We start from the raw sequence: 21,258 nt of genomic DNA, 5'->3' as shown, positions 1-21,258 counted from the left end.
TAACTGTCATTGATAACAGTTAGCTCCCCGTCTTGAAACAGCCTTCTCTCAACTAAAACACATGTTCACACCGCTGGAAACATGTATCAGTCCATCCCCTATAAAACACAATTTACTGTATAGCATGGGTGCCAAACATAAGGCCCCGGGGCCAGAATCAGCCCAGAAAAGTCTCCAATCTGGCCCACTACATGGCTTTGGAAAATGTGAAGAAGGTTGTAAATTTTAGACTCAATTTTGTTTTCTTGCATTTTTAGCTGTTCCTGCTTCAAAATTATTAAGTAATAGAAAAACTGTTTAACAGCTAACAAAAAACTTTTGTTTTGTATTTACAGAAAGTTTGTGCAGTGAGCTACCAAAACTTTCTCTGAAATTTTACACATATTTTTCTTACAGTTTAAACCCAAACAGTCGTGCTGACAGGTTTCGTTAATTTACAGCAGCATTTCTTTATGATGCAGAAAAACTGAGACGTGTGGTTGAAAGTGCAATTCTTTTTCTGATATTTAGATATCTCAGTGATAAAATGAGTAGTTAAACTTCTTTACTGACAGAAAGGGGAGTTTCATTCGTCATGCATTGCAGTTGTTGTGATTTGGTGCTATATAAATAAAACTGAAATTAATTGAACTAAAATGGTTCGGCCCATGTGAGATGGGCTGTATGTGGCCCACAATGTAAAATGAGTTTGACATCCTATTTTTATTTTTTGTTCAAAATCTATTACTAATTTCTCTATAGTGGGCTTTGGTGCCACCCATCGTCTCCTCCACTGCCTGAAACAAACGTCTTCCATTAAAGGGACGGTAGCTTTAGTCCACACTTCTACTCATTGGCTCCTTGCAAACAGGTTTGTACAGCAGGTGGGTGGGGCCAGGAGCAGGAAAAATCAGAGCTTTTGTCTCACAGGGATTTCTTGCACATGTGCTGATCTTATTTTTAGAAACTCTGGACATGCTGCTTAACTCCCCCCCACAAATATAACGTTTGACTACGTCCCCTGTACCCTTAATGACAAGTTTTGACATCTCAGTATAAATCAATAAAAATGTGTTTTGACGGCCACTAGAAAAGTTTCCGGGCTTTTCTCGAGGGTAGCTGCATAGGCCACACACACTTTAATAAATTTTGTTCTATAACTGAAGTATGACAGAAACCGCTCAGTTTAAGGGTTATTTACAATTCACAGCTGCGATGTTCACAATGATCACAACAGTATGTACGATGGAAAGAAGCATAATAGGTAAACATCACAGTTTACAGGCCAAAAACTTAAAAAAAAAAACATTTAAAAGATTGTCTATATTTAAAACATGCCATTTAAATCAATTTAAATCAGAAAGTAAACAACAAATGTTCCACGTTTAAAAGGGTTCTCACACTAGAACTGATCTGAAGCAACAACAAATGCTGCCATGGGCCAAGTGGCAACACACAAAGTGACAGCTGACTTAAAAAAATAGATTTAATCATTCTCACACACCTCACTTATTAAAGCTGATTCAAAATGCAAGACATCGCTTTAAATACAGCTGCTTCATAATGCTGGCTCAATTACCACACACACAAACACACACACACACACACAGGCGTGCTGATTTCATTAAGCAGTTTGCACCTCTTAACATGGCCTCTCCTGGGTGTTAGTGAACGGTTTTCCGCATTAAACAGAGGCTGAGGCCAGAGGTCAACAGCCTAATGCCTTATCTCTGATGCACCACGGCCAACCTTATTACTGCAGGCTTAAAGTATAAACACACACACAGTGAAGCCGGCATAAATGCACGGATTGTTTGTGTGGTCAAATCAAGCAAGCGCTCCATATAAAGAGTGCCGGAGGTGAGATGTTGGCCTCGGGGCATGTTCAGCACGTGGAGCAGCGCACGCCGGCCACCTACATCACACACATACGCACAAAGCGACTTCCTCCCGTGCTCAACACACAGCCAGGTTCTCACTATAAAAGGGGGAAGGATACTGCACGGGTTACCACATAAAAAGCCTCTGTTCCAGGCGGTCAGAGTCTATTAAAACAGCTTGTTCCTGTAACAGAGAGCGCTGACACGACCTTTACAGCCAATTGGAAATTACTATGAAATTATTGTCATGAATTAGCAAATGAACAGAAGCCACGTACCCTCGATTTCAGTTTGAAAACGAGGACGAAAGTGGCACTGCACTCATGTTCAAAAAGCCGCCCAGGCACAAGGATCAAGTCGTGAAGCGTTTTCCAAATGTTCTTTTCCGGTCCTGTTCTCTCTGAGTCATTAAACGTGTCCAGTAAATCCAAGCAGCAGCCACACGGGCCATGTGAAATTTGTATGGCAAAGGACCACAAATAGACATTTTTTAAAGCAGAACCCCCCCCGCCCCCCGCCCCCCACCTCCTCAAACATGCACAGAACAAAAATCTGAATTTCCTATTAAACATTTTCAAGTACAAATTAATGTCCAAAGTCGACTGGGCAGTGCGGTTGTAAAATGTGTGTGTATGTGTGGGTGCGTGTGTGTGTGGGTAGGCGTGGTGCTGCTTTGTTAAGGCCTGAATGAGTTGTTGATGGGTACAGCAGCTTGGGTCTCTCAGGGGATGAAGGGGGAGAAGAGGAGGAGGAGGGTATGGGTAAGTTGATAATTGCAGGGGAACTTGGACTCAGTCTGTCAATGTGCAGCCTCCCCATCCTCCCTGCCCAAACACACACATTGACACACACACACACACACACACCAGCTCTCCCTTTGAAGGGGAGGTCCCTTGATTAGGCCACTTAAACACAGTGTCCCCCTTCCCCCCCTTTGTCTGTCTGGCTCTCTGTGCGTCTGTTACCCACAACTCTCTCTCTCTCGCCACGTCCAGTCTCCGACTTACTCTCCACCTACTTTCACTTTTTTTTGCTGCTTCTCTTTGCTTCTTCTTCATTTCCACCCATCTCTTCTAACTCCTGTATATCCCTACTTTTATGTCTATGCACCATGTGTGTGTGTCTGTGTGTTTTGGGGTTAGGGGGTGGGGCTGGACTCCTGTCAGGTCTCAGCTGTCGTTGTGTGTGAGGGTGAATTACACGCTGTAGCACAGTGTTGACAGGAGCAGCTGGACATCAGTGGGCCATAGTGCACAGAGTTGCACGTGTATGTGTTTGCGTGAGTGCGTGCGTGTGTGTGTAGCTGTGGACCGCTACCCAACACAGAGCTGACACCTTCTGGTCAGCGAGGGCAAAAACAGCCGTCAAACACATGAAGACAAGTTTCTGGTTTTGCCTTTTTTTCCCTTTTTTGGATCATGTTTCACTTGAAAGAAATACAAAGTTAAGATAAAACAACAGCATTAACACTGATTACTTTCTACTAAAGACTCTTTTTGATGATTGACTCTGTATAGAAATGCGAAGGTGATGCAACAATATAAACAGATTTTCTTTAAACACCGTGTGCAGTAAAAAAAAAATTATATTTGGTGTGACCACCGTTTGCCTTTAAAACAGCATCAGTTCTCCTCTGTGTGTGTGTGTGTGTGTGTGTGTGTGTGTGTGTGTGTGTGTGTGTGTGTGTGTGTGTGTGTGTGTGTGTGTGTGTGTTGGTTTCTAAGCCAGGTATGCTTGCAGAGAAGCTGCCACAGCTGCCTCACTGTCTTTTCATGTAATCCCAGACTGACTCCATGTTGTTCAGATGAGGGCTCTGTGGGGGCCATGCCATCTGTTGCAGGACTTCTTGTTCTTCTCGTCACTGAAGATAGTTCTTTATGTTTGGCTGTAGGTTTTTAGGGTGGTTTTTTTTTAAGGATTTGGGCCCAATCAGATGCCTCCTTAATGGCATTTAAATGTTTTGGGTTTTTTTTTTACACATTACTGTAATCTAGGAAACCTAGGAAAGACTACAGAAAGAAAATATTCCAAATGCAATCTAGTTGCATCGTAATAAGATATATGTGTCACAGACATATTCAAGTTTGCTGTGATGAAATGAAGGCCTCTCATCTCACCACAACCAAAGATATTGAGCCATTAGTCTTAGTTTGACATCTGTGCATTTAAACACTGCAAAGACGACTCAAGTCTTAGTGATTCAGTATTTTAAACTTTGGAAATATCAAACTTTTGATTCATTTTCTAAATGACAGAAAATAAAATATTTTTACACATAATTTTATTTTATATATTGATGCTAATATAGCTGTGAGACAGTATGAATAAATAAAAATACATATGACAACTACGTTTTTTTTGTTTTTTTTTTAAGTGTAGACAAAAATAATACTAACGACTGTGACCACTGCAAAGGAAAGGGCAGTAAAAAGGGGAACCGTGTTGAACATAATGAAACCGGAAAGGAGGAGAGGAAAATATATAGAAAGGAGGAGAGGAGAGGAGTAATGAGTGTGGAGAAGCATGCTGGTCTCTGGCTGGTCGTGAGGCCAGAGACAGAGTTTTGTCACTGCAATCTCACACTCTGCTTCTGTAATGACTCGCCTTGAGGCACAAATGATTTCCTCCACTGGTGTTACTATTGCTGGAGTCACCACAAATTTAAGAGAGAAAGGTTTTGGTGAGTGGGGCATGGGCAGGAGGGGGGAGGGTTGAGCAATAGAAATGGGTGCAAAAACATACACCTAAAACAAAACGTTGACCTGTTTCATCATTTAGGTATCCGGTCATCTATTCTCAGAATGATCAAGCTAATATATGTTTACCTTTGTTCCAAATTATAACATAGTCTTCAGGTCGTTTGTCCAGCTGGGCCTGCCATAGCCATCGGCCAACTGTGGCCAAGTGCCACAATTTTCCATTTGCAAAACCTTAAAAATACCACCTCACTCCACCTCGCTTTTTCCACAGCCTCTACTTGGCTCCCTCCCTGTTCTCCCCCTTCCTGCACAGGGATGTGTCATAAAGACATCATCATCACTGTTAGAGGGAAGAGGAAGGAAAGCACGGGTGACATGATGATCTATCCACTGGTCAATTCTCTGTGGATCCGTGTGCCACTGAATCGACAGAGAAGACAAACTATGAGGCAACTGTACAACAAAAAACAAACAGTGATCTCACTTCTCCAAGATTACTAGTTTAGTTTGCTCCATGCCAAGTGAACTGACAAAGAATCAGCTCTGTGTTTTCCCAAAGAAAGGCTAGGTCTTTATTTTTTAAAAATTCAATTAAAATATTTTTTTGTAGCTAGATCAGCAGTTTAGCCACAAAAGTTTATCTCGGTTGAATTACAGTTTTTTACAGACGCTAGGACACATTTCTCAATACTTAGGTCACTTTTGCAAAACTCCTCACACAGTGAGCACAACAGAAGTCTATGTGGGCTAAACTGAGGATCAGTTATCATTGTTTTGGCACAAAATGCATTCAATGACTACATCTCTCAAATTTCATGAATTATTTTCTCACTCAGACACAACAACTGCCAAAAATCTTTGTACGTACAGGACATTTTGCATGTGCTTACATACTGTTTTCAAAACTGTTAAACTTATGGCCAAAACAATAACACAATGCAAAACTTAAAAAGACAGCAAAATTCAACAGCAATATTTTAGTGAAACATATTTTAAATCTAAAAATGCAGTTTAACCAGCCACAGCTGATTCTCATTGTAGATGAACATCTACACAGGTGTTACTCCTTCTATTTTTCAACTCCTTCAATTCTGGCATGCCAGACGATTATTTCCTAGGTGTATTGCCCTAGATGACATAAGATGTGATGTGGATGAGAACCTGTGGCCAAATGGAGAAGACCGAGTAGATTAGCATTACTATTGTATGTGTATCAGTGGATGGTGTGTATACAAATTCTTGTATTTTGGGATTACTTAGTGCAAAAAAATAAAAATACATAAACATAAATACATGATGTCTGATTCATTCCAGTAACATATATTGAAATTATAAACAGAGATGTGTCCTTGTTTTACACAAGAAAACACTGTAATGCTACATGTTGTTAGTGTTTTTTAGGTCATTGTTTTGTGGGTGACAAAGTGTGTTTGTCGGCTGTCAACCTTTGCTAGTGTTCTGGAAGAATGAGTTTATTTGAGACCTGAATAAAGTGTTTTGGTAGTTGTAGTGCATTTTGAATGTGAAATGAACTGCTTTGCCAAGCTGAAGGTCAGTTAGGAGAATTGTGTGAAGAGTTTTGCAAAAGTGACCTAAGTATTGTGAAATGTGTCCTAGCGGCTGTAAAAAACTGTAAAAGGCTTGAGTGCTGTTTATCATGATTAACTGTCAAAGATAATAAAAATATTAATGAAAAATGAATGTGGTGTATTAGCAAAATAGCTGATTAAACTTTTGATTAACAAAGTGATTTCTCATGGATGCTAAAATGTGCTGGTTGAGACTGCAGCTGTTCAACTTGCCTGTTTTATTAAATTGGACATGGCAACAGCTGACATCCTCTATCTTAGATTAAGGCTTTTTTATTAATATGCTAAAGAAGTTAATAAAAACTTCTTCACACTACTCTCAATCATATATATTAGCCAAGGTCACCAGTAAGAGGAAACATATCTGTTACAATAATAAATCAGAGAGGGCTCGTTTACTTGCTAATGCTAGCTTTGATTTCACACAAAGTTCAAATGGTAACTGATCTCAGAGCAGTGAAAGCAGAGCATTGACAGCTTGTCTGAGACAAAGCTCCCATGAAAGATCAAAAACAATTAAAAGAAAGCTTTTAAACAAGCCTCTCAGCTTAACAAACTCAATCCTTTGTTAATACGAGAGATGCTGCAGATTTCAGTGGAATCTGAGACAAGCAGAGCTGATTTTGCTTCCAAAGAAAAGAACCAGCTGTAGCCACAAACTGGCAATAAATGAAATGATGGATGATAAGAGGAGAGAGGCTTCATGACACAAAAATGTTTAAGATGAAAGGAGATTGTTTAAATTTGGCATGCTGATGTCTATTTTTAGATTTCACTGGGCAAGCACTGCTTGCTTTGCTTGCCCTGATGGAACGCCACTACTTAAAATCAACCACATCCCTGTGTGTCTGTGCATGTTAGTACAACATGAAATACTAAAACAGTCTGGACACTGCTGCCTATATAAGAAATGCAATTTATTCTATACATGACCTTTTACAATAAATATACCAGACTGCTTATTACTCTTCAAATATAAGAGTAGAAATATTAATTATGGTTTCACTAGTTATGTGATGTCAATAATATGGCACTAACAAAACAGAATATTACAATTTCCTTATCAAATAAACAAGCTTTTCCTGTTTTTGTGAAGATTTTTAATTACACTAACTTTGTTATACATGCAAAAAGAAATACTTAAATGGTTGCACTGGTTATTTAACTGTAAATAAAACAAATAAATGTAATTTATCCAACACACATGAACGTGTGCTTAAACTTCAACAAACTGTACAGCGCTTTCTTTAAAGAACATATAAAATGCTTTTACTCAGTTGCCAATTATAGCTGTGATTGTGAAGTTTATTGTGAGCAGGGACCTGGGTCTGAGTCTTTCCTTTCCTGGATGTCATTCCTTCCACTCTTTCCCTGCTTTTTTGTCTACGCCAAACTGTCCTTTCAAATAAATGCTTTAAAAATGCCTTTAAGCATTGTCATGCTTAATCTAAAACACCCTATGTTTTGACATACAAGCTGCCACCAGGGAGTTAAAAACATTTCATAGAAACAATGGCTCTCCTCTGGTAATGCTCCACCAATGAGAATTTTTCACCTTGATGGGAGTCAAATGTCTCTCTACCTGAATTCTACCTTCAGGAATCTTGGAAGAGGCTTAGGAATCTAAAGGGGTGTGAACATATAAATATCAAAAATAAAGCAAAATAACATAAGCAGTTCATTTAATCCAACATATTTAGCAGCTGTTAAATAATCCAAAACGCCTTCTGTCTGTATATATGAATGTTTTGATTTCTGTAATACTTTAAAAGTCACACTTGAATATTTATCAACATTTCTGTATGAAGCTATAAAGATTTATTCGAATTATTAACACAAAGCTGACTTATTTTTAAAAAATACATTGCAAAGGAAACGATGTGCTGCAGCAGTAGAAATAGCCTACATTTCAATATTTCACAGCTACAAACATATACAGTATAATAAAAAATGTCAGGACACAGTAATGTTGTTTGCCTAGCACTTTAAGAACATGACTGTAACCTGTGAAAAAAAAATGATTTATTTTTGATTTGACTAGATTGACAGAATTCTATCACAAATTTTTTAAAGATCAAGGACTTTGAGCTGCAAAGGTGATCCTGGTTGGGTTGTTTACTGTCGTTTCTTCTGTGGTTATTATTAACAAGTAGGAAGCTATAGAATAATCTTAATGCAAATATCCATTTAAAACAACATGTATGACAATGCACATCTCCCTCTAACTTAGAAAGCCCTCCATACTCAGGAGTACCACTCTGCTGAAAGATCAGTGAAACATCCAGAGAACATAAAGTTGCAGGTGCTTCCCATTGAATATGTATATTTACCATCCATAGCACCAGCATATGATTTGGCAGGTGGACAGGGAGGGAAAGGAGGGTGGGGGCTGTGGGGGGAGTTAGAGAGAGGAGGGTGGGGGAGAGCATATACATCACTTCACCCTTAATTAGCTGTCATCAGCTTCTCTTCTCAGAGGAACCAAAGAGTAATAATTAATGATCAAACTAAAGTATACTCACTCACATCCTCTTTCGCTCCCTCTCCCCCTTTTGTCATGAGCATTAACAAAGGAGACTGCAGTTGATTTGGTCAGGGAGCAGTGAAATCTGACTGGACAAAAAGAAGCGTTGCTTTTTTAAACAAATGACTCGTTGAAAAGCGGCAGAATGAGGTAACGTGCGCTCCCTGCCCTTCCCATTATTACTGCTTGTTTGGTGTAAAATGAGCCATGAGCGCCGTCTTTATTAGTGCGGTCTGCGACGCACGAGGCCAAAATTAATGCCCGCGCTGCATCGTCTGATGATGTGAGGAGGATCCATCTTTACAAGACAAGAACATGCCAGGAAAGGCATAGCAATGTTTTAACAAAGCCTGAGCGTCTGTGTAGACAAGAGCAGCTAATTAGAGAAGAACACAGTGTAAGTGGGCATATGTGCACTGGGGGACCAGTCAGCCAACACACAACAGGATAGCGCTGCGGGGGGACGCAGGCGGGCAGGCGACTGACCAGCTCCAGAGCCAATATGGAGCCGCCATGGAGGCATGTTATGGTCTCGGCACCCCAAGCCCCTGGCACGCTGTCCTGAAGCGCTGTTTGTAGAAGCAGGAAGGGGTGGAAACTGCAGGCTTTACAGACCCCAGCACAACCTGTCCTCTCTCCAAGACTGGGGCCACTCTGAGCTGTGTTTTTGAGTGTGTGTGCATTTCTTCTTAAGCTGCTCTTAAGTGTTTTAATTGGATTATCCTTAATGAGTAAACAAACAACTACAGCAGCAAAATAATAAGCAAATAAATGAATGTGTCAGGAAGCACTTTGCCGTCTTCCCTCCCTGTTTCTTCTATCAGCTTTCACGACCTGCCCCCTTTTCACTCGACTCTCCGCTCATTTAGTTCCTCTCATGTGTAATTATCCCGATTAAGAATGATTCAAAAACACTGCCGGAAAGGCATGTGTGCGTGAGTGTCACACTCGACTGAGACAGGCTGTCTTAAGTGGATGCTTTGAAGTCTGTGGTGAGCCCGTGATTAGTCGTGTGATTTATTGACAGGAGAAAGAAAAGGAGGAGAAAACTGCGGAGAGCGGGTGAGCTCCGAGGGTGAAAATAAACAAACGGAGAATTGTGAAATGACATCTGTGAATATTATTAGAACATTAATCTGCACTGATGACACAGATGCTTAAGCCATCTCCTTCTGTTATTGTGGAGGAGGAGAGGAGAAAAACGAAAGCAGGGGGAAGAAGCAGAGGAGAGGAGATGAGGACAGATTGAAGATATAGAGGGATTAAGGAAAAGAAGAAGGAGAAAGTGAAGGGAGGAAATGGGATAGGTGAAAAGGTAGTGCGGAAAATGGACACTTGGAGAAGAAGAGACAAAACGTAAGGGAAGTGATGAGGACGAGGAAAGCAAATGAGGACATTTGCGAAGAAGAGGTGATGCTGGGAAAGTGGAACAAGGAACAAGTAAAAAAGAAAATGTGGCGAATAAAGGAGATGTGGGAGTGAGAAAGAATGAGAAGAGGGGAAAAGAAAAAGAGGGCACAGTAAAAAAAAGGAGAGGAAGGAAAGCAAAAAGTAGAGGAAGAGGAAATAGAAGAAGAGGAGGGGATAGGAGAGAATAAGGAAACCAGAAATGTAAAGGAGGAGAAGCGGTAAGAGGTGAAAAGAGGAGTGAAAAATGAGTTAGGAGGAAGAACGAGAAGCTAAGAAAAGTGGAGGAGAGAGCATAGAGCAAAGAAGGCGGTGAGAAAAGATTTGACCAGCGAGGAAACGAGAAGCCAAAGCACTTTACTCTTTTAATTCCAATTTATGGTGCTATAAAAAGGGCCATTTCCTAAAAAAAATCTATACAGAAAAAGTCTAAGCCAAATCATTTCATCACTTTCTCTGCCCTAATTGCCGCCATATGCAATTTTAAAGGCTATTCTACCTTCTAATGGTTCCCCAGAGGAAGAAGGGGTTAATTGCTGCAGCTGGTGATGTAGCTCTCTGGTACTAAAGAGGTGAGGTTTCTCTCTCTGTCGATCACTTTCTCTCACCTCAGGGAATAGCTGTCTGATACTGTGTGAAAGAGACAGACTGAGACTTTCTCAAAGGATCATTTCAGTGCACTCCAACTTTATTTTCGTTTTTCTATTGAAACGGATGGACACTAATGATCCCGTATTGTCAAACTTGACCCTGTATCCACAGAGTTTATATGTGATCAGTGTCATGGCTCGCCGTGTCGCCACATAATCGCACCGAATTCTCATTGTGCTTTCGCAGTTTGCGCCGCCCGCGCTAATGAGCGGCTACGTCAACGCTGTAGCCAGTTAAAATGTTTGGCTCTCGAGTGGGGAGAGAGCCGCACCTCTAGAGCAGATTACATGTAAGAAGGGTACATCTGTTTTTAGTTGTTCACAGCATGATCCTCTGTTCTGTACTCTCCCACAGTGCCAGCAGAAGGGAAACCTCTGTTGTTTTTCACGCTGCTCCATTTTAAAATTAAGTCTGTTATTTAAAAAAGGACTTAGTATTCTTATTATTATTTGCACATACTTAGAAACATTGGCCAATACATTTTTACAGCTTAGCTTCAAGACTGGTAACAATTTCATTTTTAAGCTTGGTGAAATGATTTGTCTGTTTGTTAACTTGGTGCAGAAAAATCGGTTCTTTGATGACCAGGAACATATGTACTGTTACTGCAATTGTACTGAAGTTCGAGTTATTTCTGTAGCTTTATTGATTGTGCAAAATCTGCTAACTTTTCATCTTTTTGCTTTTTTATGCTTCATATAGTTTTTAAATTTCCACAGGTCTGCTTTTGTGTCGTTTTGGACGGTTGTGCACCTTTCAAATTCTAACCTTGCGTAGGTGGAGCTCACCATTGTGACAGCCAGTGCAGTGAGCATGGCCTTTCTATTGTCACAGGCCAGAGACAGAAAAGTCACCAGCATCACCAAGCGGCAGATTTTGCTGGCTGGCTTCCCAGGCGTTTGTGGCTGTGCTGAGTGGGGACTCCCCCCCTCACAGCTGACAGGATTTGGAGCAAAATAGTCTGTTGTTCACAGGATTTTCATTTTATGCATCAGAAACTGTTCAATAAATTATATTTTGTAGACCTGGTTTTTGCAGACAGTAAAGTTTAGTTAACAAAGATTGGAAATATATGTCTGATTGTTCCTGATCTGCATCTATAGCTGTCTTTTCCTGTGCTTTGTCACAAAAACTATCCAGCAGGAAATAAACATCCCAATTTAGAGATCCTGTTAATAGGATGGAGAGGTTGTGGTGGCATAAGTTGCGTTGTGTTTTTTACTTGAGTATGTTTATTCACTAAAAACTACTTGGTTAAAGGATATACAGACTGAACTGGCCAGTTGCTTTTAGTTAAACTATAGTATGCAGCTGGTAATCTGACTAAATCGCTGGCTTGTTACAACTTGTCAATCATGTGACCAGTTTTTTGACTTGTCAGACTTGATGCATTGATCCTGGCTTGATCTGCTTCATGCTTTGATCCTGTATTGTCCAAAACTGCTACTAATAAACTAAACTTCAATAAAAATAATAAAAACTCAGTGATTGGCAATAATAGATAAAGTACTTTAAATATTAGAACATTGGAACTTGAGTGTAAAATCAGTGTTTATGTTGAAGATTTGATTGAGCGGTCCAGGTTTTTCTGGATTGTTCCAAACAGGTGCATTGTGCTGAGGGGGGTGGTGAAAGGATAGGAAGCAGGGACTCAACAATCGGGAGGAGGGAGATGACTAGCGGGGTTTGTCAAGGTCAGTGAAAGTCACGCTGCAGAGAAGATGGGCGAAGGATGGAGAAGCGTTTCAAGGTGGAGGTCCTGAGCGTTACTAGGCCTCCATTCCCACAGCTGATTACAAGATAAACAGAGACAGATGAAGCAGAGGGACGGCGGCGGCCAGTAGAGACGGAGGGGGAAATGGAAAGAGATTACACGGACAGACAGGGAGCAAACAAAGAGCAGGAAGAAGCAGGAAGTACAATGTCAGAGAGAAGGAGAGGGAGACCAAGGGTTGAACCTGACTCAGCTGTGAGGGGCACCTGTTCACGGTTGGACCACCTCCTCCTGCCAGCCTTAATCAAATTTACCACAGAGACAGACTGTGACGACGCCCCCCTCTAACAAGAAACCCACTGTGTGTTACATCCAAATAATCCCTACGTCTAGCCAGGTTCACACTGCGTGCCACTTCCAAAGGTGTCCCACCTCTAACTACTCACTCATGCCAGGTACCACCGAAGTAATCCTCCTCCTAAACTCTAATTAACTGGCCAGTATTCTGGCGTGGGGCGATTTGTACCGTGTCATACTTGAATCATGTGTCACCACGTTTTGGTTTTCATATGGGAGCTCTCACTGTAATAATTTATACATTAGTTAAAGAAGACCCACAATGCTTATTTTCAACGTCACATTTTCATTTTGAGATTCCATTAGAGTAGCTTTGCATGATTCGGAGTTTGAAATCAGCTTTGAGTTAACAAAATAAAACACACTTTTCAACTTTACGTGTATTTTGTAACTGGGTTTTGTTTGTTTGTTTTTTGTTGTTTCTGAGATTGTAATGTAATGCAAAAACCACTGTAATGTAATCTGTCTCTCTTTAAAGTGCTTTGGCCGAACTTCTGTTGCGCTGTAGGCTATTAATAAGTAAATAAATAAATAAAGATCAACAGAATCGGCCAACAGTGACATTATTCATTGTGAATATTAGAAGTTATGTCCAAAACATTTTTTTATTTAACACAGTTCAGTGGCCTGCGTGCTGAGAATCGATCCGATACTAATATCAGCGTTTTTATCGATACAATAGATATTTGGATCTATCTGCCAACCTCTGCTAACATTAAGCCAATTTGTACCTTTTAGTGTCATAAAAGGGAATTATCTAGGCTAGGCTGAATGGCTGATGACTGTGAAGTGTTTAGCCAATGAGCTTGCATGTTCACCGCCAGATCCACTCCTTCCTCGCTTTCAAAAGACTCATTTCGAGGCTTCAAAATGGGATTTCACAAACCAGTGGGTGGCATCATGGCAGCTACATACGGCCATCTTTTTCACTGCCTATTGAGCGGTTATGGTAAACCTCCCAAATAACACAATTTTTCTTTGTGGTTTGAGAGCGACAGCTTCTTAAATCTGTTTATGTTTGAGCCCAAATTAGATCAGAACATTGAGAGTTCACAGCCTGAACATCAGCACAACAACAGTCCCAGAAGGACGGCTGTTTGGTGGGTGTTATGCTTGTTTTTGTGACATGAGGGACAGATTCGTTTTTCAATCATGAGCCATGTATGAAAGCTTTTTTATATATGTCACTGTCAGAAGTGCAGGAAATGCTGACTGAGGTAGAAAACCTCTGTGAGAAAAGTCGTCATGAAAGTAGAAATAACCCTGGAAGAAGAGCAAAGTGAAGCCTGAGCATTTGGATCACAGCAACAGAATACTATGGAAGCCCGTTTCCGCCCCTAAAAAAACAGAAAGTATCCATAAGAAAAGTAGCTCGAAATGTTGAGTTAGCGCTGCCAATCAGTAATCTACATGAATGACGTCATTTCCTTCTTCCTGAAGCCCTCAGCTACAAATGCTACAGCTAAACTACCAGTATTCCAGCCAGTCATGAATGCAAGCATTGCTGATTATTTTCAGTGTCGCTTCACAAATGATGAAATCCTTGTGTTATTAGCTGAATCACATGGCGTTACTATCAGCAAACGAATTCTCGAAAGCGCCAATTTGTTGTGATCTGGATTTGAGTGCGCATTCCATGTAGATTACTGATTGGCAGAGCTAACTCGAAATTTCGAGTTACTTTTCTCAAGATTTCGAGTTAATAAGTTGAAATTTCGAGTTATGGATACTTTTTTTTGTGGCAGAAACATGCTTCCGTAGAATCCTGTATGCAGGTACATTCCTGGACATAAGGGATTTTTGGCTCCCACATGCAAGTTTTGTTAAAGGGGCTAAATAGTAACAATTTTTGGATAAGATGGTTTGTTCGGTTTATTCAGGTTACTCGTGAAAAACGCAACTGGCTACATGAAATTGCAAACTTCACTTTGTGATGTTGGGGTGGATAGATGGTCTGTCGCTTTTAAGTGGAAGGAAACAGTTTGTTTCACCTACTGCAAGTAGGTTTTGAGTCTAAACTGAACAACTCTTATTCAAAGAGGTGCCAGACAATTTGCTAATAAGAACACTGAATCAATCAGATGGCTTACTTTGTGTTTGAAGAGTTAAAACATTCCCCAAAATGTCACATTGTTTTTAATCTTTTCATTTATGTACCATAAATCCTGATGCGTCTCAGAATAAGTACCAAATCTCGAATGAATGCAGTTTCTATCGTGTTCCTCTTTCCTTTAACAAGCATTATCTGCACCTCTGTGTCACCCATCATTCCTCATCCTTATTCCCTACATAACAGATTGACACTACTCACGGCGGCCAGCAAAATTTATTAATAGCATTTTTCTTGTAGATATGATTCAATCCATCAGCGCTCCCCCCTCCCCCCAATCTCCTCTCCTATCTCCGTTTCTCGTTCAATCTGTCACTCCCTCTCCTCCCACTCTCTCTTATAAGAGAGAGAGGTGTCAGTTTCAGTGAAACAACTTAATTCTGATGTCAATGAATTAATTAGATGTGTTAATGAGCTAGCGACAGCTAAACCAAATTAAATTAATACCGTAATGGCCTCAGACAGCGAGAATTAGCTCCCATTTCAGTAAACGCTTTCTGGAGTGTACACAGCCGCCAAGGATAGGCGCACACTCATACACACTGACACACACACACACCGCTCAAACAACATCCATCCCCCTGAGCAGATCACCATCCAGATGTAATTAACTGACTAATTACAGGAGCTCGCACTCGCTCCCCCTCCCCTCCCTGTATCTCTCATCTCTTTCTAATGCTTTGACTGGCTGTCTCTCTCTATCTGCTTTCTCATGCTCTGTGATTTGACCCCTCTCAGATCCAAGTTTATGTCATTTCCTTACAGCTCAGTTACTTCCTCTCGTGTCTGTTTTGCTTTGCTTATTCATCCCGCGCGTAGAGCTCTGAAGAAGCGCGTGAGTGGTCGTTTTAACGTCTTGTTGTCAGTGTGGCCGTGCTCTTCCTTCCTCTTGCTCCTCTTGTCATCACACTTAAAGTCTCATTACACACAACAGGCTTGACTTAAAAGCTGTTTAGTCTGCCATTAGCTCTAATAGTGACTCCTCCACAGTAACCACGCTCCAGTGGACCTGCTGATGGAAAGCACCGCCACCAGACTACTAATCTGATCTCAGAGGCACAAAATGGCTGCTGTCTACGTGGGGTTGGACGGCCAGGGAGGAAAATGGTGTCACCGGTTGGTGGATTTTGGCTTTTGGCACAAGTGCGTTTCACTCTGTCGTTTGTTTGCATAGTTTCTATTTCCGGGGCCCAGTTTGGGATTATAAATTTGGAGGGTCAGGCGTGTTTTGCAGTTTGAATCGCTTGACCTGATGAATTATTACAAAATGAATCAATGAAAGCGTTAATAGAGGGAATACCGTTCAGCTTTACCAAGTACAAATGAGTTTGAAGTTACGTTATTCTTATTTAAAAACTACTTTTTGCTTTTTGTGTTTGTCCCACACAGGTTCCCACAATTTTCATCAGGCAAAAGTGTAGTTAAAATAGCAAACCCAATGGATTATTTGAGCTTGGTTGTTATCTTTTATCTTTAGGCACTTTGCCTAACTTTACTAGCAGCCTTTCATGAAAACACACATTTCCTTCCTATTTGCATCCACAGATTTTATGCCAGTACGTTGATTTCCAAACACCTGTTACCTGAATACTTAGCATAGATTGATGCTGTGTTCTTAAAAATCTAAAGAAACTGAACAAGTGCAGGGCAAAAGAAGAAGTGGCAGGGTTTGAAACAACAACACATACATTAACTGTGTCCCAAAACGTAGGCTGCATCCTTCGGAGGCCGCATTTGAAGGTCAATTACATCACAGCCAGGCAACGAAGGCTGTCCTAATTCGTTAACTCCTTCAAATGCGCCCTTCATTTCCCCGAATTTGAAGGATGGGTCGGGTATCCTTCGTGGCCCACCATATCCCAGAATTCATAGTGTGGCCCAGCCAATTCCAGTTTCCAACAATGGCGGCAGCTACTAAGTTTTAATATTACTCTTATTAAGCTTTCTGGGTCACAAAATACACTTTTAACATATTTTCAGGCGTGAATGTAGCTGTGTAAACTTCGATGTTTCCGATGTTTTCGGAGACGTCTGTTACCCACCCGCTCCATAGCTAGCCGGGGGGGTTCAATGGTCACTCAAGCCGGTGAGAGCAGCGGACTCCCGGCTTCATCGGTTTCAGACCCCCGCTGTCTTTCGCTACTCAGGTTAAACATGGCTTTTTTCTGTGTTTTATTTGTTCCGGAGTAAATCGGTTTGGCTGAGATCAAAGTTATTAGATTATTAGATTAAATAAAACTTTATTAATCCATCAGGTGGATTCCTCCGGGATTTTCACACAGCTGGCCGGGTCCTCCGAAGGATGCGGCCTAAGTTTTGGGACACAGCTACAACCTCCTCAGAGCCTGGACCTCAGTGTGGGATCATCTTAATGGAGAACAGAATCCAGGCAGCCAACATCCAAAGAAGAGCTTTGAAAGTCCTTCAAGAAGCCTGGAGAACTATTCCTGTAGACTCCTTTAATTACAAAGAAGTGACAGAGCAGTCGCTTTTGCATAGAATAAAGTTGCTCATACTCATTATTGAGTTTCACTAATCATGCAAGCTGGGTTTTTTTGTATACTGTATTACTATGTATGTTTGTACATTTTTATAAAACGCTGCACCCATTTCTCATTTTCTCAAGAAAAAGTGAAGAAATGAGGGTCAACTTAAGACTTTTGCACAGTGCTTTATGCAAAAGGCAGCTTTCTTTTATAAACACAATGGTGTTAATAAATCTCCTTGGTTATATTTTTCTCTCTTCACTGTCTTGGTATCTCTTTCCCTCTGTGGTCTGTCTCACCTGGTTGTGTTGTGAACTGGTTGTGAACAACACAAATTGAACAGGTTATAATCCACTCAGACCCTGTGACGGTGTGCTACTCCTCTATGTATGTACAAGTACAGTACGTGAGTGTGACTGTATGTGTGTGTTCGTACCGTGGGCCTGTCTGCGTTAGCATGAGCGTTTTCCTGGGGTGAGACTCTGCAGGGAGCGAGCTTCTCTCACAAACACCATCTGTCAACAACAGGCTCACCTGCTAGCAAACATTTAGCTCAGGATCCATCTCCCCGCTCTCTTTCTCTCACACACAGACGCACACACACATCACAATACAATTCAACGATGTCAAAGCAGAAAATAATGCAATTTCCCACTTAGTCCACTTGACAATCTCACCTGCTTTGCAGCCTCTCCGATCTCTAAGGAATACGCACGGTTATGTGTGTTTCCTGGAGTGCAAGTGAGAGAGAGAAGCATATTAAAGGGATACAAAAGCACACAACAGAACATTTGACACCTTGTCTGAACATGAAAATTGGTTGGGCGGAAAGCAAAAACCATGATGCAGAGTGGGGAACAACTTAGGGAGAGAGAAGGTGAGAAAGAGGAAGCCGAAGACAGGAGGGGGGAGACTATTACCTGAGGTGTCTGACTAAATTAACTTCTCATCATCACTAATTAGCCCCTTGTTCCTCTGTTCCCTCCAGGTGAGTGCTACCTACATTATTGTGTTTCTGCTTGTGTAGTGTGAATATCTGTGTGTGTTTCCCATGTTCATTGTTTGATTTAGGGAAGGTAGTCCCTTTCTTTAGTCTGTTCTTTTGTGTGCATATTGAAAACATTTTTAACATAAATCAATATTTAATAAATATTTTATCGTGCTAGTTATCGTTTTGTGTTTGTTTACTACTTTGTACAGGGTTGCAGGGAGAAAATAGCTCATTTTCCAAGTTTAAACAACCCTGGATATCAGTGGCGTGCCGTGACTTTTGCAGAAAGGCAAGCAGAGCACCACCACCAAAAAAATTTAATTAAATTTAATTAATCAATTTTCCTTCACTATTTGCTGATTTAACAAGATAAAGTCGATCACATGGACATCATTTTCAGCACTCCTCCCTGGCTGAATTGTAAAATAGTATTACTTCTTTAGCTGAATAAATATCTACTTAATTAAAAGTATTTGTTATTATTAAGATTGAGCTCATTCTAAGTACTTTATATTCTGTTTAATTTACAGCTTCATATTCTATAAAGCATATGTTTGTTGTGGCTGTCCTGTGAAGACCACATAATTGTGAAAAAATGTTTGTCATGAGCTTAGAAATGCAGGCCTGCACCTAATCAACTTGCCTGACCAGACATGGTCAGAACTGCCACTTCTCCATTATAGTTACAGCTTTCCTTGTTAAGTTAGTAAAGGAGTTATTAACTTTTTCAGGCTCTACGTGAAAAAGTCTTTTTGTCAGTGTACAACTGAACAGTGGTCACGCTCTTCTCTGCATTACATATGTTAGCCAAGGTGATTAGCAAGCAGAAACTCATCTATTACGATGCTAAATCACTGAAGCTCGTCTACTTGCTAAAGCTAGCTGTGTTTCCACATGAAGCACACATCGTAACTGACCTCAGAGCAGTAAAAAGCGACCAGAGGCATCCTGCCTTGTACTCTGGTCTTCCTTGTTCTTACCGTCAAACACGGTGTTTTATCAATGCACATGCGCAACAATTAGACAAAAAGCTGCTAGCCTCTCAGCTTTCCCAGATCCACTCAGTTTAATGAGAGACGGACACGCCTGTATTACAGACAGAGTTACTCCACTGAGATTGAAACTATCATAGCTTTCAGCTACATTAGCCAACTGCAGCCATTAGATGCACATACTAATTGATAGTCGAGGAGCTTTATGACAACGGTGTCTGAGATTTACGTTATAATTTTGCATCTGTTTTTAGATTTGATGCTCGTCCTGACAGAACAACATAAACTTAATATTATCTTAGCTTTTAGCTGTATTCCCTTTGCTAAAAATGTTCTTGCAAATTAATTCACCGCAATCCCAATATAAATAAGCAAGAAATGCCCATTTTTAAAGAATCAGCTGCAAAGAAATCACAATCGGTCACAGGCCAGTCTGTAACCCTGTATGTGACTGGTTTATTCATTTGATCCTGCATTATCACAATGATCATTCAAAATGGCAAGCAAGTAAATGTCACATGGTTATCGGTCACATGTCTGTCAAACCACAATAAGCTCAGATGTTTGCAGTCTCAAAATAAAGAGCAAGTTGAAAAAAAGGCTGACCTGTTTATTTTTCTATGCTAACAGCACAGCTAATGCTAACAGCCTAACCTGTAACAAATTGTGAAAAATCTTAAATCACTCTCATTTTTAAGTAAATGCCACTCATTTTTTTCCTCCTCAGACAAACCAGATTTTTTTCTTCACTTTTCTCTTCATTAAAAATTATTTGTGTATTCACTGTGTTAGTTAACTATATGTATGAGGAAAAATCATAAGGCTAGCAGTACAGAGGCCCAGATGTGAACACAATTCTTCAGCTTTCGTTTATTAATCCTCTAAAACACCAAAGCATGCTGCAAAGCAGCTCTGTTACACTATTAAACCAATGTAAGCATGCTAACATACTCACAATAGCAATAGCAAAGGTTTACAGTTTTTTCTGAATGCTTAAACCCTAACTGTGATTCCTGTAGCACAATCTCTAAAACTATTCAGACTTATAGCAAAACCACTCACTGAGTTTGCAAAACTAAAAGCACAAAAACTGCTTTGCACTCAGTTTGCAATTTTGTAACACACACTTTGCAAAACTGTAGGCACAATTCACTGCACAACACTCAATTACCAAATTTCCAACACACTCCTAGCAAAAGTATACACATGTATGGCTATCATTAACACTAATTTGCCAACTGTCTGGCACACTTTCACATGTCAAAACTTTCTTAGATAATTAGTTCACTTTGCAATCAGCCTAAGCACTACAATACAGGTAAGCTGTGTGCGGAGTACAATGGAGGGAGCAGAAAGAGTGAGAAGTAGAGGAGGCCGAGGAAGAGGACGTGGAGGTGAAGAAGTAGGATGAAGAGGACGACAAGGACAAGGAGGAGCAAGAGGAAGATGAGGAGGGGGCAGAGGAAGCATGTTCACTGCAGACCACGTAACCCATATAGTCATTATGGCGATTGCAAATAATCCTATACTTGGAAATAAACACTTGTGTTTGTTTTGATGTGTTTCAAGTACACCAGTACTTGAAGTTTGGATCCCTCTATGCTTATGGATCTATGACAGAAGTATGAGCTCAAACTGACATAGCCTACCTTGTGCACAGAGAAAGCAAAAGCCAGATGTGTTTTGTATTCATACCATCAGTGTGCAGTTGGCGCATTGTGTGCTTAGTAGATGATGGCTTGTGTGTACTGTTTGATACGGAAACACCATTTTTACGAAGGTGTGAAGAGTTAATCTAGCTGTGTTCGCTTTTGCAAGAGAACTACAATGTTTTGATGATTGGGTGACAGGTTTTCTTATTTGTGTGAAGAGTTTTGCA

This window comes from Aulonocara stuartgranti (assembly GCF_965226115.1).
Source record: "Aulonocara stuartgranti genome assembly, chromosome: 6".
Taxonomy (NCBI): Eukaryota; Metazoa; Chordata; class Actinopteri; order Cichliformes; family Cichlidae; genus Aulonocara; species Aulonocara stuartgranti.
The sequence above is the reverse complement of the archived record's forward strand: the minus strand, read 5'-3'. Positions refer to the sequence as shown.